We start from the raw sequence: 27,054 nt of genomic DNA, 5'->3' as shown, positions 1-27,054 counted from the left end.
GACACAGGAATAAAAGTAAAATATGTTAGCTCCCGCTCCCCCTACCATCGTCACAACGACATCGTAACGTTAAACGTGAACGTAAACGTGAAGCAGATTACTCGATTGCATGATGAAGTAAGTTTTATGCTCTATCGCTGCCTCCCTCCACACGCACACACACACGCTTTTGCCGGCAATGTTACAAAGCTTTCCGCCAAACGACCAAGCGGACGCTGGAGCCTGCCGGGCGCGCACACAGCACACACAAAAGGTGCTAAAATTTTACGTTCATTTACATATAAATTTTTAATTCACTGTCAGCTTCACGTTGTGCGCTCGGTCGCGTTTTTTTGGTAAGGAGTTGGCAAACACCAGAAATAAACGGACCAAAAAGTGATAGACGCGCGCTCTCCCCTCCGGGTGTTGCACGCGGTGTTAGCCTCCCCGCTGGAGACACTCATTTAAATACATTTTTAATGTGTAAAAGAACACCAACCAAAGACAATTAACAACGCGGCCAGCTAATTCACGGATTGAATAATGTCTGTGTGTATGTGTGTGTGTGTGTACGATTCCAGCGATGCATGCGAGTGCAAATAATTTGAATCTCCAAAGCGGGAATAATTAGCTTTTTTGTTGTCGGTACCGGAAACTAATTGGTATATCCTTTACCTTTCTCTTTAAATTCGTCGGAATAATTCATTCACTATAACGCAGAAACTATAAAAAGGTTGTCTCATAAATCATATCTTCAAATAAAATTAAAAAAACTTCTAACATACCAAATATCTATGTATTACCAGTTGAAGCATTCAATCCAGCGTGTGAGAGATAAAAAAACACAAATTTCCCCCCAAAAAAGCCCAAAACAACATACCTTCATCAAACAAATATGACAAACATTCAAGATAGCGGCTACCAGGCGAGCAACAAAAAAAAAACACCTAAACTCTCTTCCAATAACTCGTAAAACTCTGCCAGCAGTTGCATTCCGTAGAAGGTGCCAATTTTTCTCCAAACGAAACCCCCAAAACCCACGATCGCATTGAACGTTAGAGCAACACTCACAAACGGTCACAACAACAACAACAACAAAAAAGCATCAAGCTCCACCAAAGAAACACAGATAAGAGCTGGAAGCTACAGCGAAAAGCCCGTTGTTCCTGTCCAGCTCGTTCCGCGATCCGCGAGACGCTTATGCTCCCAAGAGGCACCAACAGCATCACACCAACACCATCATAGCACCAAGGCACGCTACGCACGTGCGAATCGAGTGACGGGGCTAACTGGTCGAGAGCGCGGATGGTTCTTTCCCCTTTCCCAAACGTACACCCTTTCTGGCCAGCCCAACAGCCCCTCCTTGGGCTGTGATTCGAATGTTTCGCCAAAGCGGGAAAGGGTACTGAGCGCCGGGGCGGCAGAAAAACCGGTTCCCGGTTGTTTTCTTCTACCGATCGCGTACCGCGGGCTTCCAAATTTTGGCCACTGGCCACGAAGCAAGCAAAACAGTTTCTTGGCAGGTTTTGTTTTTTTTTGCTGAGCAGCCCACGATCCATAGGGCGAGCGGAAAATACGCTAAGCATTCGCAACAAAATTCGCCACACGGGATTGTGCCTCGGGATGCCCCTCGATTGGACCTTCTTTTTTTCTTCCTTTATTCAATTCGATTCCACCAGCGATTCCCCGTTCCGTTTGGTGCGAGAGGAAGGAAAGTTCTGCAAAGGGAAACGTTTTCTTATCCCTTTTCTTGTCCGTAGCTGTGTTTGTGTGCTGTTGCCGTTTGCCAAATTGACCATTCTTGCCCATTCCTTTGTGGGCCTTTCTATTCCTTCCATCTCGAGCATCCCAAAAGCGCATACCGACGGGTTGGGTTCGCAAAAAAAAAAAGATTGGAAGTTTTGGCAACAACCAAACATCATGAACAAAAAAAAACTTCGTCACGAGACACCCAACAGCAAGCAATTGCAAGAAAGTGAAATGGATGGCTGATGATCGAGCGCCCCAAAAACGGGTTTCCCCATCGGGGTCCGAAGTTCGTGGAATTTGAGATGTTCTCGTCGTGATAATTTCCAAAAGAAGGTCCCTTTTTTCTCGCGCGCTTGGCACTTGATTGCATTTTCTAGACCGCCTCTAGACTCCTGAAGAACCGAAGAAGACTTCATTCAGAAATTCCCAACAGCCAACGTAACGGAGCTGCTGTTCGGATTCCTAGAACGGAACGGTTCTGTAGTGCGAACATTCTTGAGCTGAAGGACTGCAGATATCCTTTTCCTTTCTACAAATCTGCAGATATTCACTCAATGAACGAGCTACCTGCACATCTGCAAGCTATTGTCTATTCCAATTCCCTTTTCTATTTTCTTATGGTAGATGTCATTTAGCTCCAAACAAATGTTTCTTGTGTCGATTTATGTGTGTGCCGTTCTACACACGTTTATGACGTAATTAACCCAATAAAAACGAACACAACACCAACACGCTGGCCCCTTGCTAAACTTTCATCAAACCGGAGCAAGTTGAATGACTTCTTTAATCATAAAATCTCGCGTACAGTGCTGCCCGCTTTCCGTTTCTCCACTTTCATGGCGATCTAACGTCCCTGGTGGACGTTATGCATACTCCCAGCTCCCAGCCCCAGGGGAGCTGGGTCCATTTTCGGGGCCTTATCCCATTTGTCATTTCAAACACGCTCAACCGCTCGCAGCTATACAAAACCGAATATCCGTTTAATGATTTTAATGTTGTTTCCCTTATTTTTTTGTGTTAGTTCGTTTCCGTATCCACGGCCACATTAACCATCCCCCTTGTGAGGGATGGAAGTGAGACGCCAGAGCAGTAGAACCGAATGAAATGGAATAGTTTCAAGCTTTTGCTGTACGCGTGCTTTCGTAACTTTTTTTCGTGTTCATCCCACCGGTATGTGGTTTTTTTGTATTCCCAGCCAGCGGAGCAGCTCCATTTACCGACCTCTAGCTGAGGGTGGTGGCAAACGGTTTCAATACTTGCTCATATAGTGTGACAACAAGCACCGGCAACCAAAAAAAAGCTTGCACCCAATTTGAAATAATGAATCATTCCACAAAAAAAAGGAACACGTTCATAGCATCACTCATAGCAAGTTGAGAACTTCCATCGAAAAGCACCGGAGAGTGACGAATGGAGAGTCATTGACATAATTAAAAAAATAACACTAACTCTTTGCCTGTCCATACCACAGTACGGACAAGAATGCGAGAAGCACCACTAAAAAAAAGGTCGCTTAAATTCTGTTGCCCATTTTTTTAGAGCCGCAAAACTGTTCAAAGTGACGTTTTAATCATCTCAGTGATTGAGCTCCATCAATGCCTTGTACTGCTTTACAAACGGTAACAAACGCACACGCACGACTTTCCAACAGTACACGCGTAACTTGCTTCAATTAAGTAACAACCACCGTAAATCCGATACAGTCACACGCCGACCACCAAAACAACACCACCAACATATCGATTCCAACCAACACTGCACAACGGTAGATAATATCGGTACATCGGTTTGACCGATTGGTCCAGTTTTCCCGACCCCTACGACTTTGCCAAGGCACTCTTCCTCGCACACACACACAAACACACTCAGGTACAGCAGCGAAAATTGGAACGTTTTTCCAACACGATACACCTCGTTGCGCCGTACCCCAAAAGCTTCCAAGTAGAATAGCCCGACGATTAAGCGTACCGAATCCACCCAACATAGAAGGATCTCTTGCTACCCCATAAATCGGAACATTCCCTCCAACGTCTTCCTACCCGTGCACAGCACTCGTGCTCTTTGATTGATGTAATGAGTTGAAGAAAAGAAGCCAGAAGCCACACCACCGACCGACACAGCGCCAGCCGCTCTTCGACCGCTGTGTTCTAATTCCGAGGTGATAATGATACGCTCAGCAAATGTGATAATTACTCTCCGGAGGGGTGGTGTCTTTCGGTACGGTTCATAGCAGCGGAGCACCATTCCATCCTGCCTGGGTGTGCCGTAATTGCTTCCAATCAGTAGTTGAAAGTTACACAATGCTTTTAATGCACCAGAGTTTGGAAGTTTTTCATATTTACTTCGTTCGATTGCGACGGGTTGTCAGGAGGAGCAAAGTGGAGCGACGTTTAGTACCGTAGATCATCAGAATTGGTACAGAAGATTTGGATTTGATGTAAGATTCCAACTTCTAGCTACCCCGGAAAAGTTTGAACCTTTTTAATGAGGCAATCAAACACAATCGAGCGGTAATGCTTAATCGCTGAAGTCTTCATGCATATTGTAAGATATCTTGTTCATGCATCTCTTTCACCACCAGCTCCAATGAAACAGGTCCAAAACACCATTCTACACACCTCAAGGCGTAATTCCTAATATCCGAGTTCCACACACACACGCACACAAACTCCTATCGGCACCATTCTAATCTGAAAACTCCCACGTGTTCCAATTGCCCGGCAATTCCACCGGCCAGCAGCAGCATGCAATTATCGATCTTTTGCTACCCTCCAATGCTCCACACCTTCCTACGCCGTTATTCTGTTCCGAGCTAAATTTCATACCCGGTAGTAGGCAAGTCGATTGCAAAAATTGAAGCCTACTTTTTACTTCTACCGATGTGAGAGCTTCTGTGTAACCGATTCTACCTACCGATTACCGCTACGGAAGCGGCTGGTGGGAAGTTTTACCCAGTCTCGGCGCAAAGATGCAGTTATTCAACTGTAAACAACATTCAGCAAAATTCTGTTACAAGTGCGCACTGTTATCTCTTTCACACTTGCAGCCCGATCGAGCGATTGTGTGAAGAAAGTGAAGAGCCCCCCGTGACTCCTTCCTTCTCACTAGCGCTTTGTTAGACATTCTTTTAGACGGCTGCAAACAACTACAACAACAACAACAACAAAACCCCCAGAGGGCTCTTCTATTAAATGCAACGCAGACATTCGACACCCCCGTTCCTCGCGAGACAAGGCCACGGTTGGTGGTGTCGAATGTAAACCGTCGGGGGCAAATGCGCACGCCCAAGTGCATGTCGCAACAGCCGGGCTTGCAAACCGCGCGCACCACAATGAAGCATGCAAAACTGTGCTTGATCGTGCTGCGAATGTTCGCGAGATCCCCTTGCCCTTTACCCAACGCCAAACAACTTGAAAGGGTTAACAACTTCGTAAAGGTTGCCCACCCTCTACCTCTACCACTCATATATATGTACGGCGAGAATCGGCGCAAAAGTTGCCGTAATGCAACTCACCTGCCCCACAGACACAAAGGTCAGTGTGAAGCGTTAGTCAATCGGTGTGTAAGGTTAAAGTATATGCACACAACGACGATACAATCTTCACCACAGACGTTCATTCACATTGGGGAGTTTGAAGAAGAAAAAAACAAACATTCAAGAGAGATTGGGCTGCACTGCAATTGCTAACTTAAACACTCAGCAACCTTTTACATTACTTAAACACTTCAAGATACTCACAATACGTAAGCGTATGCAACGCCCCTTCTTACACTGTAACAATATCCACCACCCAGCCAAGGTCCGGTAAGGTGCTAAGAAACAAAGTAATCTCAACCGATACTCCACTCAGCACCGCCGTTCACTGCCAACTGTGAGGCCTGGCGAAAGTTCTACAATCAGGCTCCAACCGCAGGTCTCAATTACAGTCCTAACTTCGGAAGTACGTGTCAGTACCCGTTTAAAACTACTTCAGCAGGACATCTAATCACCACGGCAGGAAAAACAAACTTCCTTCAGATACGACGGTGGGCTTATTTTGTCTACAATTACTGCCCCATGAATGAACCAATTCCAAAACGATAAATCCTCACTTTATCAGACGCGTGACGATTGAGCTCAGCGTGTGTGCGAGTGCGATGTTTTGTGACATCTCTACCCAGCCTAGACACCATCAACCTTCGGCATATGACGGGCACCAGCTGAAGCGTGTCCTATCGCGCACAAGTTTTCAACCGAAACCGATGCACGATCGCAATCGAGACGCCGTGCAAGGAACGCATTCCTTCGATGACTTGTGAACCCCCCCCCCCCCCCCCACCTTTGTAGCAGCACATCGGTAAAAGGTTTTATCAGCACACTTACGAAAGGGTACCACCGCCACCACTACTACCTCTATTATGTAATGGGCTGGCAATTGGCCTGGGCTGGAAAGCGAACGATAGGAAGTGGTTCAACCATTAGCTGAACGGTGTGATAAGTGGGGTACGTGACTAGCCAGACAATATATGCCGATGCACTTGCCGTCGACTTGCGGGTTGTGATAGTGACGAAGGAAATTGTTAGAGATAGAGCGATGGTTGCATATGCCACCAATATGGCCGCTTTTGTTAAGCTCCACATGCAGATACTTTATAAGACCTATCATATACTACTGTCCTAAATAGTTTATTTGCAAGATGTTGAAGTTTTTCATTCGTTTTCAAATAGAAGATCGGACGCGTACCAACCCGAACCCGAGAATACGGCGGACAGTGGTGACATTGAAAACTGACAACCACTTAACGAAAGGGGTACATCACTGCAAATACTTGACTGCCTGTTTGCCGCGGCGAACACAACCGGTTCAACCAACGGATGTGTAAGCATGAAAGGTCCACATTCACGAAAGGAAGGGCACTCTGTGTGTTTAACTCCGGCATAGTATACCCTTCACACGGTACCAACTATAGCCAATAGTGTCGCTGGAGTGCGACTACACCAGCGAGCGCTCGGCTTGGCCGGTGCCTATATCTGCCGCCCATCATCCATAAATACCTCGGCGCAAGAAGTACCGCAAACAACAAACACAGTCTTTATGACAAATTGTCTGAACAAACACTGCCAGGAGCACGTAGATTCTGACCGTTATTAGTCGCCATTTGAAGCTGTCCGACATGCTTTCGCTTCATGCAAATCGCGAAAGAGGGGCAGATGCGTCACGTAGTGAACTTGAACGTGGAAAGTGCGTGATTTGAAAATAAAATACGCGTCTTGAGACGCATTCTCCAAGAATGTTTTGACATTTCTGAAATTTTCACTTACTAGAAGTCTTTAGGACATGCTTACCTAGCTACAGTTACTGTCTTAATTGGAAGGCAACTTTCATCTGTACGCTCCACCTAAGCGCTATGCTATTCCTGCTGACCTCATTCTCAGCATTAGTGCTATATCTTCACCCCCCACACACAAACACACACACACATTCCTCCACATAGGCAGTGTATTGCATAGCCATTAGAGCAACGGCTGAAGCACGTCGGACAAAATCTAACGGCAGACAAAACAGTCACCAGGCGTGACGACGGTCGCTCGCTCGTCTGCAGGATGCAGCTCCAGACGAAAAAATTGATTTTGCTGCCTGCCAGCACCCACCACGACAGATCCTACCGGCAGACGCACACCAAGAACAACACAAAAATCAATCATCATCTCGCGCATGCTGCTGCTGCTGCTGCTTCTGCTGGCCTCATTTTGCTAATGAGATACTGGGGTGGCTATTTTTACGCCGAATTTGGATGCTTCTTCCTTTGCGAAGTTTTTTGGTCTTTCTCTTCTTGATGCAACCACCACGCACCAAAACACTGCCTGCGTTTGAATCGCCCGACATCCAAGACACCGAAAGAAATTAGGTCTAGTCCATTTAATGGCAGTATCATTGCCGAGTCATTAAGTGAGTTTGTTTGCCTTCATTTCTTTGGGTTCGGTGCTTTGGTCGCCCCTGCCTGATGAGTAAGCTTCTTGATGGATAAATAAATGTCGACCCTATGCGGGTGTCATTTGTTTGCATTTGGCCAATGTGGGTAGAGGTGGTAGAGCCGTTATGGACCTGTCTTCCCCCTGCAGACATTAAACTAAATAGACAATTATTTCAAATCCAAGAAGGAAGAAGCTTCGTTAATCCGCTAGAGATTACAAGATTACTTATTGCTGCACAAATATAGCCCGTTTGAGGAGGAAGTTTTGCGAACAAACGGCAGCAACTAAACCTTCCTTTGTCACTCAATCGACTTACCACTTCTTAAATCACGGCGCTCTTGCGCCAAATTTCAAACGTGCATTTACCTGTAAGCAGAGAACAGAACACACAATAATCGCTAACATAAATCTTGGCCGACTGTTCACCATAAATATAACAGCTTCTTGAACCTCAAACTGTCCCACAAATAAGCCCGCGGCGACGGCATGTACACTTCTTCATTTTCTGCACCCCCGAAAACAGAGATGCGTTAGACCACAAGTCAACCGGCCTGGTCATATATTACACCCTTTTTCGGTCAGTCCATCGAACGCGCCGAACCGCATTTCGAACCGGGCATGCCTTCCGCAGTGCTCGAAACTGTTCCGGAACTGCTCAGCCTTTGTGTTGCCAAGCGGCGGACGAGACCCACCCAGAAAGCGAAACCCTCTTTCCGGCTAGCAGTGGAAATTTATTCCATCCCCATTATACCTCCCAAGTGCAACCGGACCTCGGTGCGGGAAAAGTGCAACGAGGTCTCTTTTTCTCATCTTGCCGCTGGCATTGTCGCCACCGTCTGGGCCTCACTGGCAGGACTGACGTTCGACAATGTCGCCGTATTCTTTCGGATACTCGGGTCCCGTTTTTGGGAGCGTAAGCTTTTGGCAACTGGCACCGATACGTGCCGTTTTCGTCGTCTATTGTGCTTTGCTGGCTGTGACTGGTTTATTTTGACTCGTGCGAGCGCTTCACTTTTTTTATTTTGTTCTCTGCGTCCATTCGCGTCATGTTTCGTCTTCGACAGCTCGGAATGTTCGCAATCGGTTCGGTTAGATTTGTTATTTTATTTTGCCTGTTCACCATTTCCAACACCAAACGGGCGGTCGACCATCTCCTGTTACCCACCCCCCTGTGTCCCGCATTCTGTCCCCCATGCAGTCGGTTTCGTTTTTCTCTTTCCGTAAGTCACTTTTTTTTCGGGAGAGCACGGTTAAGGTGAACGAAAACGAAACTTATCGACAATCGGGCGACAATCGGCGTCGTCGTCGTTGCTGTCGGGGGAGCTGATATTGCAATATTTTATTTATTTTCTTATTTACTTATTTCTCGTCTCTGTGCCACCCTTTACCTCGGTGTGTCGTTGAGCCTGTGAGGGTCCATTTTGACTAAAAACGGACGCTGGCAGAGCAACAAGAAATTCGGAAGAAGAAGAAACGTAAAAAATGCCAAACAACAAAACAAAAACTGCCCACAACGACGACGACACCGACGGACGACAGCGACCATAATGTTTTGGGCCAATAAATTCGAGACAGTACTACGTTTTGCGCCACAGTCGGCTAACGGACGGTAAGATGTGAAAACGAAACTGGAAAAACAACAAACCAATCGGTCCAGACACGCGGAAGACGCCACGGAGAGCGTAAGTAAACCGATGGAAACGTTTACTAGTATGAAAAAAAAAAACTAAACTAAAGCAAAGGAACATCCTACGAAATGTCGACTAAACTCTTGATTGGATGCAATTTAAAAGGAACCACTCGGAAGGATACGTACTTCTTATTACGTCACGATAACTGTCGATGCGATAAACTGAATGACAAGCCTTGCCAATATTGGGCTGTACATTTGATTTTTGGCTAACGTAAGCATCGTGTTTTTGTTCATCCTCTCTCCTTTAATCGAGTCTATATGCTCGAGCAAGGAATCTTAGATTGCTCCAACTCCATCGAAAGCGATTGCAAATGTCACACAGCAGGCATGGCTGACGCGAGATGGTATGATGGCCCGGTTTTGCCCTTATCCAGAGAGACGGACTCAAGTTTCATGCCTCTTGCCAATGAACCAATGAAACACGTCACACACACACAGCGCACGCCGTCGTCTCGTAATCTTTGTGCTCGTTTTTTTCTACTTTCTGGTGTGAGAGACGAGCTTTAGCAACACAATTAGCATAATGCCGGCCGGGGCGTGATTGTTTGGCTTGATGGTATTATTTATTTTAAGTCGAACACTTAAATCAAACTCCCTCTTCGCGGCTCAACTGCAGCATCGTACCTTTTACGGTGTTGCAAACGACACTGGGCTGGACAGTGTTTTGTTTCGGTTCTTCTCTGTTTAAGCGTGAGAAATACTCTACAGACTCAACAGACGACGTAAATGACCTCAAAGAATTGCGTAAAACGTTTGGATTGTTTTACTGCAAATCACTAATCGATAGAGTGGTTCTTATATTGCCCTCAAAACGGGTCTACGGGAGCAGCATCTCGATAGTACCATGCATCAGTGCATGGGTTTGCGCAACACGCGTCACGGTTAACGTTCTTGAAACCACCGAGAATGTAATGTGCACTGAAGATTTTTCTACACATTTCAGGCATTTGTTAGCAAAATTTGGGGCTCCTATGAGAGAGACAATCGCGCGTAGTTGATATTGATATTCGATGATGGTTGTTTTACTCATTAGGATTATGCAACGGTATGCTGTTACGGGTTGACAATTTATTCCCACACGACGCTTGAATTAAGCACACACCAAGTAGAACTCTTCCGCTCATGAATATGTGTGACTCTGTAGAAGAAGACGCTTCCAACAGTTACAGAGCGCGCAAGTTATTTTATATTAGGCATTATTCCAAACGAAGCTTCTAGCCGCTCCTACTCCTTCCAAGCACAAACAACACCCCACCAATAGATCGAACACACACACACACCTATGACTGCTAGGCACACCTATTCGCCGAAGCATGAGCGCCCGCCAGAGCCCGCCTCATCAGCAAAAGCAGCAGCATATTAGTGTATGAAAACGGTGTACACTATCCGGCCGATATCGCCGCCCGCCCGGGACCCGGTCCGCCGTTCGTAATACGCATACGAATGAGTTTAATTAGCATGCGCTGACATTCATGCTTCAAACGAACACACCGAAATGGAAAGGAAGCAACAACAAGAGCAACAGCGGCGGCAGCAAAAAAAACTGCGCACACCACACGCTAAAGTTTCACTATCATCGTCCGCCGGGACATCAGGGCGTGCTGCTTCGCCCGCACAACCGCGGATCGTGCGCGAGGGTGGGTTCGTTGAACCGTTTTCGGTTAGGAAACCTTCGACAGCAGTTATAGGTGTGTGTGAGTGAGTGTGAGGTTTTATTTTTTTCAAAGGTGAAGGCATCCTATTTGCTCTTTTGTCTATGTTGTTCCAAGAGACCCCCAAAGGTAGGGTCCAATACATCGACACCACACAACAAAAAGCAGGGGTAGGAGGTTCATGTGCACGCGAAAAGCTCACCGTCTTGCATACGCAAGCAGTATACGCCATCGGTTTCGATTTCCATGCCCTATCCATGCTGGCGCGCGCATACCTTACCGAAACGAAGTAATGCCGCGCACAAATTAGCCAATTGACAGTAGGGTAAAGCGCAAGCGGGGGGAGGATTAATGGTATCAAACGCTGGGGGTGGTAACAACTACACAATTAGACAAAGTAACAACCAGCGTGGGTGTGAGTGCAGCACGCAAAACCAGCCCCAGTGTGTGTGTGTGTGGAAAGTGGGTGGAAAATGCACACACACGCCGACCACCAGAATGACACGAAAATGCAATACAATACAGCCGGATGGCGTTGCAAACGTGTGTTTGGACGAACGAAACGCGCGCGCGCGCTCTCGTACACACCTGCCAATGCTGAACACACTTTTGGGTCAAGGTTAGGAGAGTGTGGACCGCGTACCCCGATGCACACCGACACCGACACATGAGTGAGAGTGAGTGTGAAAGCGGTCCGTCGGTCGGTGGAAAACTGCGTTGCAAAAGCTGGAATGGAAAAACTGTCACCGGTGGTAGCGCTATTTTTATGTGCCGCTGCAGCAGGTTATCGACCGCTGCCCAAACGGCTTGGGGCGGGAAAGTGCAACACTCGGACAGACTGCCGGCTGGTGGTGTGGTGTGTCTTGCTTCACTTTTAAGGGTGGAAAGATGACCTCAGCCATACATCAGCGAGACTGAGAGTGAACCATTGGAAGATGTTTGCAGAAGCAAAATCAAACGTCGAAGAGATGCATTACTTTGTCATATCTTAGTATTTGAAATACTAAAAACAACTGTATATAAGTCTGACCAGAACTGCTTTATCGTCTCTTAAGTAATGTACACTCTTCTCGAGCTCTCATTTGCTCCAAATGGCTTACATTTAACCTTAAATGTCACCCTTAACACCGTTACTGTTTCACTTTACGCGAAAACGAAAATCCACCAACATTGCACTTTCAGCGCCACCGCTAAGTGCAAGGGCACTCGGACCACACCGGACCATGTGCACAGTGCGTTTTGTCCCACAGGGGAACGACCAAAGTGCATTACTGGCACATTACGAGCCAACCGAGCCCGCTAGCTGAACCGATGAGCTAATCAGACTCCACCACCACGCTTTCGCAGACAGTGTGAAATCCAATGCAACATTCCCAACGGGGGGTTTCCCACCACTAACACCACACCAATCGCTCGCGCCAACGGTTCCGTCTTGAGAAAAAAACGGAGTGGAAAAAAAACACAATTCCATCGGCCCGTTTGCCGGTCATTTCGCGATTTTTCGCTCTGACCATTTTGCAATCGAGCACGAGCACCGAGTTCGCTTTTAATTGTTTGTGCATCGGCGTGGTCAAGCTGCGCGACCGAAACTGAAACCATGCGCCTCCTCCCCCAGAAACCGCCAACGAAAACGCAATGGACGTGGTGGTTTTTTTTCTGTTTCTTTCGCTTTCCTTCACAAGCGACGTAACTTTTCGCAAAGACAAAGCCACTAAGTTTGAACTCCCGGCGGGTGGTTGGTGAGCCAGCGGCTTGAGCCATTTGGGGCAGATTAAGCCCACCCCCCTGCCACCAGTGAGCTTTCCTAAGGCCAAGTCGAATTAGATGTGGCCAAACAACAATTGTCAACCGGATGGGGCACGTTTAGCTGTGAAGCATATTTTAATTGCTCGCTGGAAAAGGTGGAAAATTGGCTCTAGAAGTACACGGCGCGGCCGTGAGAGCATAAGGTGGTGTATGGTGTTTCTATTGAAGAGTCAAGTTAAAACAAACCCCATTGCCATTTGCTGCGAGAAAATGAAGTGACACATTCGACTATTTCTCGAAGCTTTAGTGCTCTAAACTCGTTCAATAAAGAATGCACAAACCTCTCTTCCCTTCCCACTGGCGGTACAAAATGGCGAACCATTGGCATTGTGTTATTGTATGCAGCGCCACATCTTGCACGTCGCTGCCCCTGCGTGCATACAGCCAAAGCTTTTATTTATTGAAGCTAACAACACGTACTCGCATCTTCGACGTCCTGTCATGTCTCGAGTATGTTCCGCGCTCTCGCACACACACAGCTCCTCGGTTATTGCAATCGGAAATCCAATCAATCACTCAATGATGGCACTTCGGGATGCCAAGGTTGCACAAATGCTCCTCCCTGAGTACGCTTCCTCTCCTTTGGTGATGTGATTTTCCACTTCAAAAGCTACCCATTTCAAGCCGGCTTGAGGGACGCTTGGAAACGAAGAATTTGGTGTACTAGTTGGGACGAACTTTTAAACATGAAAACATTGATTTTTTTTATGCTCAGTTGTTCCACAAAAATGATCAACAAGTAAATATTAACAAATAAATAGTACAAATGCACTATTAACCTTCTAAAGCAATACATTTCAATGATTCCTTACATAAACTCCACAAAACCAACCATTTATATTGACAATTGTACCAACAAAACAACACACAACGAAGTCCACCGTTTAACTTCCACTCGCAAAACGAAAACGGACACCGGATGGAGTAACGGATATTTAAATCAGCAGCAACAGCAGTAAGTAACCAGGAACAAAAGCGCCAGGAGTAGCCGTACACACACACCACAGCACAGGAACACCAGAAAATTCAAGGACAAGGCATTAGATTTGCATATTTTCCTCCTTCGCCTTCCGCATCCTCCTTCTCCCTTTTGCGCATCGATTTCATGAATATCCTCCTACTTAATCCGGATCGATTTTTTCTCGGTTAGTCCTTTTCGGTCCGTTGGCACAGTAAAGCTGCAGCTGCCCCCTCTCCTCTCCCCGTACATTAAAGGCATGGTACACATCCGCGCCCGCTATTTGCAGTCGTTAAACCATTTTTATTGCAATGGCTTTCAAAAACCGTCGCATGATTGAATGTCCTTTAGCAGGAAAAGTGCTGCTTAAGATCCCACCAACCAGTGTACCCGACGGTGGAGCTGTAAATCGAACTGTGTTCTCGCTGTACGCAATGCATACGGCCAAACGAGTATGCATAAAACCGAATCTACATACAAAACACGACACCACACAAGACCGACCCCACCGATGGGGGTACGGGGTGGCAGACGACAAATGTCCTCCATACCGCAAAGTCCGCGTCAACTTACGCAGAGCGAATGTGTGCACTTTTCAGCCGTCGTCGTACAGTGGCACCCGTTTGCATTGCAGAATGAGAAATAGCCAACCTTTCCCAATACAGGAAGCTTCTTCACAGCGAATAGGAAAGCCACTTACACCTTAGGCTAATGCCCTCGCAACGTCACTTTCTTTGCCTCCTTTCCCTACGTAAGAGCCTCCGCGGCGGTAGCACGCACGCTCCGCGGGCATTGGGCTTCGAACCGTTTCGCACACACGGAGACACGGCAAACAGCAGCACTGCACACGGGCACAACTGCACCTACCCCTCCCCCATCAGAAGCCCCTGCCCTGACAATGGGAAGGTCCTTCGAACCCTAGACGAGAGACGGACACGCCGAGGCCGAAGTGTGTTGTGTGTTTCTGTTGCGTTTTCGCATTTCGCGATTGCTTCGCACAATCGCATGCAGCGCAAGGAAACGCAGCCGCAGTTGCATTCATAATGAATGAAAAATTATTGACCACAGTGGTGGCCGCGATGAGGCGCGAGTGGGTAAGAAAAAGGGAATCAATCGAGCGAGTGTAAGAGACCTCCGCCTGCTGCTCCCACCGCTCGTCGTCTTCCCGCTGCAACACGAGAGTGGCCCACCGGTGCACATTAATAAAACATCTTCATCAGAGCTGGAATTTACTTCATGCAAATACTCTGCAAACCGTCGCTCCTTTTTTCCTCCTTCCCTTTTCTCACTCCTTTTCCTCGCCACAGGTCGGGGGGTCGAACCAGATCGGGAAGAGGTAAATATGTAAGGGCTCATACGTTATCTCGCGCACCCGTTCCGAAATGGTGGTGGAACGGTGTAATAAATTGTAAAACGGTGCCTCCCCCCCTCCCCAATCCTGCTAACGAGCGGTGAGACAATTTATCGTCTTATAAATATCGTCACGAGTCCTGTTCAATTAACAGCTATTTTTCAAACCCAATCATACACACCGTAAATCAGATCATCAGGAAGAGGAGAAATACAAATAATAAAAAAAAACTATCTTGCATGTTTCTTCATCGATGAGGACGGTGGAGCTTTGTTGCATCCGATCACACTGCCCTCGGCTGTAGAATGCGTAATGCGTCAGCCTCCCGAATGCATTTTGCAGCGCGCGAATTGGGATCATGCAGCGGTCGAAAGTACATGCTGATCGTATGCAGCGCGCGATTGAAGCGCACATTGACTATGCAACAAGGTGGGAAAAAGGAAGTCGGCGACAGATTATGGTAGGTTCGGCCGAGTGCAATTGCTGCGAAATAGGACTCACAAGTTACCTAATGAAGATGCTGTGCGGCTGTCTTGTGCGTGTCACGGGTGTCTAACACATCCTGTGCAAAAAGGGAGACGCCAATAAGAGATAAGTTTAATTGGAAAGGTTACAAAACAACTTATGGAGTGTTCCTAAGCAACTGGTTGAAAATTGGACATTAATTTCTAATAGGAATGAGAAAAAGAGTTAAGGCTTGTGAGTTTCCCTTTCAAAAGTATTTTTAGTCAAGCTTTCGTGAATAAATTTTATTATTAATGGAGTCATTATCAATTTTTTTTTTTTCAAAACACTTCTAAAGTGCATCCAAACGTTCCCTCTCGTCGGTGTGTATGTGAGTGTGTGTACTTGTATTGTTTTCCCTTGGCGGCCGCTATAGCGAAACGGGGGAAAACCCATCGAACCGAACCACAAACAAAAAGTAAAATAGAACACAACAATTTTTATACTCGTTGCACACACACACACAAACCGTGCCATGGACGCCATCTGCCAACAAGAGGGTGCGTTTGTGTCGGTCTCTAAACACTGACTTAGAACGCGCGTTGCATTAGAAGAAGAAGAAAAAAACAGTCTAAATCCAGAAGGGGGAGCAACAATACCGTGCACAGGGGGCCGACGACGACAAAGACACAGAGAGGCAGCAGAGCGGGTGTTTCCGGGAGCCGGGCCGGGGGCCGGGAGCGGTACTAGAAGAAACGAAAGCGTTTTTCATGCACCCGGGGAAATAGGGCCAAGGTGGTGCTGCGCGTCTCATTTGAATGCAGCCAACCGACGGAAACTACAACTCCAATTAGGGCTCCCTGGCTGGATCAGTGTGTGTGTGTGTGTTTTTTTTGTTTACTGCTACTAATGCTCCCTTGTAGCTGGCACAATGAGCTAGAAAATGAAAACTTTTTTTCGGTTTTACAATCGTTTACACACCGGTATTATGTATAAAAAGATGTTCATGCACGCTAGGGTGCAGTTTCGTAGTTATTGAAATACCACATTTATCGTTTGTTATGAAACAATTAATATAATTTTGTTATTTCTTTTACGATTGTAAATAAGACAAATTATACAGTCCCTTAACTCAGTGTTGCGCTATGTTACTTCAGGAATTAAGAGACATTATTTAACAACTCATTTTTAAAGACAAGCGAAAGGTTGGTCTTTTCGAGCGTTGAACAAATGACGCACTGGTTGGTCACGTCAACAGTCACGCTTTTGACAGCTACAATACGCGTCTAGTCCAAGCGATTGATCGCAAAATTCCAATATATCTTACACGCCCAACTACATAAAGCACCATACAGTCCTTCTTTTTACTCTCAAGAGCAATTAAACATCAAATTAGCAATTTATCGAAAACTACACAACTTTTGACTACAAAAGGGAAACCGTTGTGCGTACAAGAGCGTGAAAAAATCGAAAAGTAAACGTTAATGTTATTTTGGCGCTACACTCTGTTACTGAGAAGCGCGATGAATTACGCTCAAAAGCAAGTGAAAGAGAGCAGCACATAGCGGACACCAGAAAGTACATACAAACGCACAAAACACTCACTGCTCCATATAGCAAGCACGCACAGGAGGGGGGAAGTTACTATTTCCCTTTTATTCGCCCACCGAACGCTTGTATGTGTGTGTGTGTCTAGAGCTGGACGCGAGTTTTCATCCACCTTTTTTCAAAGCTGAATCTTCCTAGTTTGTTTTTACTCCAAACCCGGTAGTTCTATCCGTACACCACAGTGCTCATCCGATCAGCTTCACGAGCTACTGCTGTGCTTGGTGAACAATATATTGGGTGCGGGCGCGCGCCTTTCCCCTGAAGCCAGAAGCCCGTAAACAATACCGTTAACCGATCATGCGTTTTCCCACATTTTCTCCACCCCATCCCGAGCAGGGAGGGTACGAGGTGGTATCGAAAGGAATTTTTCTAGCGTAATATTTACGTTAACAAAAAAAAGCCAATCATATATTTTCCGGGCTCGTTTCTCGCTCTATCTCTCTCTCTATCGCACTATACTTTTCCCCAATTCGGCCGTCTATTTACAATTTTTCTCGTATTTTCATCCCCATCTTCTGGCGTGCTCCACCTACCTTTGGAAGTATGTAGCAGCAGATTGGTAGTAATAGTGACCTAAAACCGGGCTAGGCTAGGCTTTCGGGTTGCTGTTGTTGCTGCTGCCGCTGGCTGCCTAATTGGAATTCAACCCAGAAAACCGGAAGCAAGCTCGCGCACACACACACACCACCACCACAACGAACAAATACAGGCGCGGGGTAATGGATGACATTTTCCGTATTCGATCGCGCGATGAAATGTCGAACGAGCGTTAGAAATCAGCGGTGAGTGACGTTCGGTTGCATGTTGTTAATGTCGCATCATTAGAATGTACACTTGCGGGCCGTTTGAATTGTGTAAGAGAATTGTACAACTGCTATGCACTTTAACTATAAAACTATAAAACAAACTGAAGTAAGAGAAACGCTTATATAAAACAGAGCCATAACAGACGGTTGAAAAGCACAGCAAACTAAAAAAAAAGGGGATTTCCCTCTCGCCGACAGCTTTAAGCTTGTATCTCTACGAAACCGCCACCGGTTCGAATCCAAACCAAAAGCGACACGAACATGAAATCAACTACACATACACACACCGTCACAAACGATCTCTAAACACGAACAGACACACACACACACAGAAAAAGACGCGATGGTCCACTGCTGGGCAGCAGACAGAACGAATCCGGACGTTCAATTTGGGGCTTTGATCTGGGGACTAGGGATGAGAAGCGAAAAAACACAAACAAACCGAAATAAAACCCATCAACACACTCAATCTCACACACACACGTTTGTAAGGGAAAGGAAATCGCGTGGTTTTCCCACCACCATCCCACTTACACCATCACGTGCACACACACACACAGACACAGCGGCACAAAGGCCCAGACGCAAGGGGAGCGCTAAGTTTACACTCGCGCGACATCGCGGTTGAGATTTACCTACACTTGCACACACTGACTAACGGGGCAGCGGCGCTTACAAGGTGCATCTGGTAAGGTGCACTCGATTTCTGGTCGCTTCTTATCACAGCGATGCAGCAAACGATCGGAATAATACATGTCAAAATGCGCTACAAGCTACACTGTTAAACACTTTACCAAAATAATTCATTTGAAGACACATTTGAAGACCGCGAGGGCATAGAAACACCACCATGAAACACCGACGAAATGACGTACAATGTGAATTCACTCTCTGATGAAGTGTGTGTAGTTGCAGAGAAATGCACTGTCCGCGTCCCGTAATCGTGTACTTCAACAGCGATCCGCGGCACCCACACCAAACAATAATCAAAACGAAGTGGGGACGGCAGCAAACTTCTAACAAACAACACCTTACACACGTCTAATTTAGCGCAAAGAGCCGAGCACGGTCCGTTCCGATGAGACGCCAGAAGCCCGAACGCATCCGTGAATGGTGAGAAACTAACCGCTCGCAGTATGGCCACGGCAGCCCCAAGCGAAACCAAACCCCAGTGCGCTGAGAGTGGTGCGAGAGAGTACATTACACCGCTGAGTGACGCCGTGTCACCCCACACGCAATGGGGGTGATGGTGGTGGTTGCTTCGGTTTGGGGCGCGAACACGCGCGAACTCCTCCACCTGAGCTGCACTCTGCTCCAAACGGGGTGCTACTGCTGACCAAACAGCCCGAGAGCACTCACGACGACAACGCATTCGAAGGAAGGAAGGTTCGAGAGTAGACAGCTCTCTGTCTCTCACTCTCTTCAAACAGGTCTTCAAGCCGGAGAACGTTTGACGATCACACACACACACGGGAATACCCATACCATTGTGGGGACCTGTGTGGAGATGCAGATGGTTGAAGGGATTTGTTGCATTCGAACTGCTTCCCAGAGTGCCGAGAAGAGCTTCAATGGAAGAAAAGGGAAGAAAAGGTTGCTATTGAGCGAGGTTCTCACAGCGCGGCACAGCGCATCTAGCGAGATGAGTTCGAGAGAATGCTGCCAGACCTGAACGGAGTCAGCTGTTGAAGTTTTGCGATTGGTAGACATCGAAAAACTGAACCTTAAGAACTTCAAACTTTGATGAAGCTATGTTTGCTTTAAATTATTACTTTTTCAAAAAAGTTTTTGATTGAATGGAGAACTCTAATTTCAACATATTTGCAGGTTCTAGAAAGGACGCACTAAAATCTCATCAAACGAATCTAAACACACTGTAGAGATCACGACCTTAGAGGCGATGTCTCACCAGGAAAGGCACAGCAGCTGTTGGAAGGGACAAGATTTACTACACCATATCAACCACCGGCTATAAAATGGGAAAACGACTCTGTCCAACGAAACATCACATCTCTCCACAGAACCGGTTCAAATAGCGATCCCTTTCATTGCGATTTCTGTCTCTACCTTCCTCTTTCTCTTTCCTATTGAAGAGTAATCGCTTTTTACAACCAGCCAAGCGATCAAGAAGCATCTCGCGTTCTTGCCTAGGTGATCGTTTTGGAGACCGGCGATCGCCTGAAACGGTAAACTCTCACGAACGCTAAGGTGATGCCGCATTAGGAAGGGAACGAAATCGACAAAACCAACAAAATGTCTCGCGGTGCTATTTATCTCCTAAACATTGCCAATGCATTCTTGTTATCGTGTTAGTCGATCTTCCTCCGTTCATTCCAACCAACAGGCGACAATTTAACTACATACCAACATGCGAATCAGCACAAACGATCGGAAGGCAAGAAAGCGAACGACTTATAGAGAATGTTCTGAAACCAATCGGCTAAACAAATCTCAACAGCTTTGTAAGAATAGGCTTTCAGATAAGAATTCAGAACAGGAGATCACCGTCGAAAGAAAAGACATAGATCACATTTTGTCCGATTATCTGACCGCGTATTTATTTCAATAGCTTTTCCAATACTTCAATATCTGTCGCTTAGGCCGCAATCACATGATTGCTTAACATTTTTTCCAATATTTTCTCAGTCCATCATTCCACGATACGTTCCGATTACTATCTCGAGACGACCAGAAGCACAAACCACGGCCTGGCTTGAGAGAGTCGCCGATTACGACAGCATAAAACATCTTCGAGGTGAATCCTTGACCAGCAAAGGGCAAAACCACACCTTCGCTCACTCACATGTGATCGTGAGGCTCAAAAGGGTAGTTAACCATCTCCCCCGTTAAAACGAAACCCGCGGCGAACGGGTGGACGAACCTCGCGTGTGGCTTTGGTATCGATCGCGACACATTGCTCTTGCTCTGCCATCTCGCTTTCACCCTTTGCCTATTCCGCTCCGGGCCGCTAACTGGTTTCTAGCGCAATTCCGAACGATCTTCGACCTTTTTCGCTCGGAACGGTATGATTCATTGGCACTGACTATTGTTTTTTCACCTATCCCAAACCCCGCTTCCTCGGAAATTCGTCCCGTGCTGTGAACGCTGCCTAAGCTGCCCTCGAAAACAGCAAACGATTCAAACTGATCGAAATTGAAGAAGCGAAGATCGAACGAGCGAGTGGGAACCAGTGCCACAAAAATGCATCTCGACGAAAGAGAGCAGGTGCGGGGGGATGCGAATTTATTACACCATACATCTTATGCCCACCAACGAAACGAGCTCTGTGTGTGTGTGTCTACAACCCGTGGGACAGTGTCTATGGGGAAGAGGTACGTATAGCGGCAAATAGCAGTTCGTTGAAGTGGAGTTTTAGTTCCGCTTACGGTGCGGTCAAATGACACTGCAGAAAAAATCGACAAACTGGGATAAGATTTATTTTTATGAACGTTCGCTACACGGCGTGAACACTGCGGGTGACTTAGGCTAGCCTTGCGAACGGTGTCCTCTTAGCATGGACGAGGGCCTAGCAAAGCTTCAACCTGATCCCTGTCAATAAAAAGCTGATCATAACGGTCAGTTTACGAGTGCTCTTCACAATCTAACTGGTTGAGAGACATATTTGTGAACTGAGAAGGGTACAAGTTCAATGCTCAATCTCTTTCACTAATCCGCTTGGTCCTAGTAAAATAATGTCTTAGCTATAAAAGTGCCTCTGCTATAGCATAGCTTTGGGCTGTTTAATGACGAATGGAGTACATTGACACTTGCAAGTGTATCACTTTAAGTCACCATGTGAAATTTAGAAAGTACTTCCTGCCATTACCGAAAGACAGAAGGGAGAGATATCTCTGCAAAGTAATTCTTATCTCAATAGCATATCTCAAAAAAAGTTTTGGTACATCAGAAAACTGTTGCTTTAAAAATTGTCCAATAATATACACACATCCATCCACTGTCTCATGCGTTCCTCGCATCCCCTAGAACAGCCTTGTAGCCTTGTAAAAAAAACACGTTTCTAAACATAAAAGACCAATCCCCATCAAATTCTTGCATGCACCAACGAACCCACTGCGCCTCCAAATGATGCCTTCGGGATGAAGCTATAACCCGATGCACAATCTAACTCTCCGCACGTTTAGGGAAAACTTGTATCTTCCCGTGATTGCTTACGACTGACCTCAAGGGCAAACCAACAGGCAAGTTGGAGCATAAATTCTAAAGTTGTGCTTTTTCCTGCTCAGCACAACATCGGAGCCCCATTCGTTTCAGCATAGATCGATCGGCTCAATCAGACCGTTGCACAAGAGCGGGATATGGGCGCAGAGAATCTTGCGCAGAAGAATTCGATTTTGAATTTTATGATTAAGTCGTAAAACTTCATAGCTGAACCTTGGGCCGTGGGGTGTGCTGTAGCCCGAGTGGCCCTCGGTGGTTTCTCGACCGTCCGTGCAGCGAGCAACATCATGAATTCTACCTTACGAGAACGGCGCAGGATAATGAGATTGTCGAAGGTAAACGGGAAAAAATTAAAAACATATTCCTAGAATCTTTCATTAATCTTCCTGATGATTTCAGGAGCGTAAAAGAGCATACGATAACATGATATTCCTTTACACTTGCGCAATTCTATGATTTTGCTCAGGTTTTTTTCAGAGATATCATTCTATTGGTAGAATCCTAATATATCTAAATATTACCCCCATTTGTCCTCCGACATTCCAATGCACAAAGCATCACAAAGTCAAATGTTGAATATGGCTCAACCCCCATCTGGGAGAGAAAACAAAGCTTCAACAATAGCTAGGAGCATGTACCTTCACGACTTCTTAACTCCCACCGGGGCACAACACTGCACACATTACAACTCTGGCTAAACACGAACCGACCATGTTCTTCTCTGATCAAAAAAACACGGTAGCGTTTTTTGATGCACTCCTTCCACCCACTTCCGCCGAGGTGATTCACACACGGCCACATTCCGAACCGGATTGGAAAATGAACCGCCCGCAAAAAAAGGGCCAAACCGGTGCAATAAATTAGGAGCTTTATGTGTGCATCTTTTGCTTGGATAGAAGTAATGATTTTAAAGGAAAAAGAGGAGGATTCAGAGGGGAGCGGGTCCGTGCAGGCATTCGCTTCTGTTTGCCCTTTTTTCCAGCTGCAAATAGAGGGTGCAGAGATGAGATCTGCTTGCACTTGTTCGTGCATTCGTAGTGTGTCGTCCTCCAATTCTGCTGCCCTGCCGTGTCGAGGAAGTCAAGGATGAGATTTTACACTTCAGGGTTTTAGAGCGTCCGCAGCCCGATGGGTGGCCGTGTCGGTTCATTAGTTGAACCAAAGCTTCTACTTCTTCCCCGTAGCCCGTTAACGATTTGATTTCACAGTCTTTATTTCGCATGCAACAGGGCAATGCAATGGGCACCAGTAGCAGCGACATTTGAGAGAAGTGGAAACTTTTGTCGTTAGCTTTATCAACGTGATTTGGGAGTGCAGAGTGTTGCAGAGAGACTTTAGTGAACTTTCTTCATAAATTTTGCATATTGAAACTAATTAGGGGTACAACTGCACGAGAAATGGATTAGAAATGATATCCTACCCAGAATTGATGCAGATATAGGGCAAGCCGTTTTGCACGATGACTATTAGAAACACTTTGAAAATCTACTTCAATATTTTACCAGGAATAAGTGTGGAAAGTCATCCAGCACATTTAATTCATAAAAAGCACTAATTTTAATGAACGTAAAGCTTATGTTTGCAATAATAAATCGAAGAATGCTTCTAGCCATTACCCGAAACTATGTCAGACATCAAAAACCAACTACATGAGGTAACCCATTTCATATTCATAACCATTCCAATACTCCTTTCGTCAACAAAGAATCCTACCCGCCTGCAAACGCTCCTCCCCTCAATACAACTAATTTCATCTCGCTGTTCACGAAAAACGTCCTCTATCGGACTCACGGACTCCGCTCCTCCGCACCATCCATGTCAGCGATGCACTTTGTGACAGTGAGTAGCGCACTGCAGGATGTGCAATTCCTCCAACCCAACTTCTCTACCGACAACCTTCTCCCAGCTCCGAAAAAAACCGCATGACAAATAGGTCACATTGGGCGCACCCACTGTGAGCTGTGGGCTGGACCGGTGTCCTAGATTGTGCGAAACGAAACGCCACGTCCTGGCCAAGGTTAGGACATTTCCACCGACCGACCGTGACGCTACAAACTCCACGGTTTTGGCGTGGTTGTTCCGTTTTTGTTACAACGTAAAACTGCTCACACTACCCGTAGGAGTCCTTTTTTTTTGTTTTGTTTAAATACAACCAGCACACCGCACACCGTGGGAGGGCTATTGCTGCCGAGATGGGGTGTGGTGCAGCACTAAAAACACACACACACACACACAGAACAACACACAGTGACGCAGCTATCACGAAACTGCATCGAACAGTTACGACGATAGCCCCAAGAAGTGCACCCAAGGACGTCCACGGTCCATCATTGCTCTGGGCGGCGTCTTTGTGTGTCGATACAGGGAGAAGTAGTTGAGGATATTTTATAACCGCTTTAACGTAAACTTTCCGTACGTGCTCCAATGCAAACCGCTTGCCGTTAACTATGTGTATCGTGACTTTATGGTAAATGTAATCTACATTCCATTATGTTGCTGGTAATCTCCTTATCTCATCGCAGCTCCGAAACTACAGCTGTCACACTATTCACAGACTCAATTAGCAATTATCCATCAAACTGTAGGCGATATGACAGCTGGAAGGATGCACTAATGTCACTAACATTCTACTCATTGTCCTGCCAAGAAGAAGGATGACAATCCAGTTCACACACTAAACTTTCCCGATCTCAATCTCGATCTCAAATTAACAAGTAACAACTTACATCGGTATGCATTCGGAGCAGCCTGTCGCTCACTCTCTCCTGTTTTCTTCCTCAAACGCAATGCAATCCACTGTCAATTCGTCTTTGACGTTCCTATCGATGTGTTGCGGCCCGTGGGACGCACTTCACCAATCCCCGCACGACAAACAAACAGCAGAAGGAGGGCGTAAAAACACTACTTTGACACAAAACTTTCCCCATTCTAGCACCAAACCAAACCATTAGCCTTGTTCCTGTTAGCTAACTAGTCGTTAACATTTCCCTGCCCTTTTCGATGCACTTCGCTGTTTACCGCTCCCGTGTCCAGCAATGCGCGCTGTGTCCATAAAATATCATCAAAGTTTAAGCCATCCCCGTCCACCTTGCTGATCCTCTCTCTGCTGCCGAAACGTCGGTTCCATTTTCCACAACTGGCTGCACTTTGTTCCCATTCGAATGAACAGGACCGTCGCCGCGCGCACGTAGCCGGTTTTTGTAAGTTTGCGCGGGATGGTGTGTTCCATTTATTGTGCACTGATTACCATCGGGATCAGTGGCGATATTGCCAGGACGATGGTGCCAGGAATCGCGCTGCAAAATGGGAAATGGAGCAGGAGCACACAACGGTTTTGCTAAGTAGCTGCACAAAGTGATAATAGAGGACACATCGCCGTGCGCTGATCCTTCGACACATAAATCCAATCGACAATAGGGACCGGAAGCCCTGCTAATGATGCCAACAGGGGTTGTCCTTCGCTGCTTTGCGGCGGTCCGATTTTGAAGGACTTTGAAGGACTTTGCGCAGGAGTGAATTATCTGTTGATAGAAAGTGTTCTTGCAATGGATTGGACTGTTCAATTTCTTAGTTATGGAGTTATGTTCAAGTATAAATAATCAAATTAAACTGAAACACAATACGCAAAAAATAATAATGTCACAAACAATCCTGTTTAATGATATTCCATTCAGCCAACCGAGTATGATTAATCGCACTCATCAGAGATAAACATTTAACGAAGGTGCAAGTTTAAACCACACAAAAAAACGCGTGCTCTCGCTCTTTCTCTCTATTGATGAGGGTGCTGGAAGATTGGTTAAAGTAATTCAATCCGCCAACAAATTCCATCCGCCGCCCGACGAGACAACGGCAGAGGAAACGAAACGGCTCAGAGACAGAACCGCCGTCGAGCGCCTTTGCCTTCCGTTCTCGAAAGCCCAATCAAATTCCAGACAGGCTTATGGTCGTCTACTCCACCACCAACCGACGGTTTCGCATCTCACGCATTCTCTCTCTTGTGTTCTCTCTCTCTCTCTGCCCTATTGTGATGGTTATCCTTTTAAACTGCGAATGACGACAACTCGGCAGACAGGCCGTTGCCCTTCGTTGCTCTCAAAAAAACATAAGCACACACACACCGAAATTCTTTACCCCCAAGGACCAAGTACGGTAAACGGTAAGGATTCTCGGTGTCGCAAAGGGAAGATGGAGCCGGCCGTAGAATGACAGAAGCGCCAAAAATGGTGTTGCAGGCATGAAAAACTTCTCCGATAGCATTCTTCTGTCTGCTTTTTGTGTGTTCCGTAAAACAGGTGTCAAAATTTCTGCATAAATTATCTGTTGCGAGGGAGTATTATTTCCTTTTCTAAGAGCTATTTACAATATCCTTGGAGCATAATTAACTTTAACGCAAGTATCGTTCTTTCAAAACATTTTATTCCACACGCTAGAGTTGCGAACTTGCGTAGAAAATTAACTCTTTTCAATTTATACCGCGTTGCAGCGACACGCATCAAAAATATGCCACACACACACACACAAATTGTGCCCATTCGCACGGTAGTGTAATAAAAATATCATCAGCCACCCAAAATCGAACAGAAACGGCCACGACTACCAACAACACGGCCGCCCAGACGAATCAGGAAGAAGATTTTGCGGAAGCTCGGCACGGCTCGGCACGGCAGTGACAAACACCCGCAAGAGAGGCCGGATGTTGGCAGCAGGAGAGTGCCGAGAGTGGAAAGCAAAAAATATCGCCCAGCCGTCTGCGGCCGAATTGGTCCAATGAACCTGCGACCTCTAGCCAAGGACGTCTTGGGCCAGACAAAGCAATCCTTAATAACAATAATAACAGCAGCAGCTGCGCCGTACTTCCTTCCCGAGTTCC

The 27,054-nt window shown here is 46.4% G+C and overlaps 1 protein-coding gene across 6 annotated transcripts in view; it reads right to left on the bottom strand.

Annotated features, from left to right (window-relative positions):
• Positions 1-27,054, bottom strand: part of LOC120903008 (ecdysone receptor) — a 188,624-nt gene that overhangs the window by 152,622 nt on the left and 8,948 nt on the right. For 2 of the 6 annotated variants that reach the window (XM_040312169.1, XM_040312170.1), the window contains exon 1: positions 19,038-19,138. The exons of 1 other annotated variant lie outside the window; for it this stretch is intronic. The gene's annotated coding sequence lies outside the window, so the exon portion shown is untranslated. 3 more of the 6 variants (XM_040312172.1, XM_040312173.1, XM_040312174.1) reach the window with 3 other exon arrangements.

The sequence above is a fragment of the Anopheles arabiensis genome, chromosome 3 (assembly GCF_016920715.1).
Source record: "Anopheles arabiensis isolate DONGOLA chromosome 3, AaraD3, whole genome shotgun sequence".
Taxonomy (NCBI): Eukaryota; Metazoa; Arthropoda; class Insecta; order Diptera; family Culicidae; genus Anopheles; species Anopheles arabiensis.
Note: the sequence above shows the minus strand (reverse complement) of the source record. Positions and strands in the feature narration are given on the sequence as shown.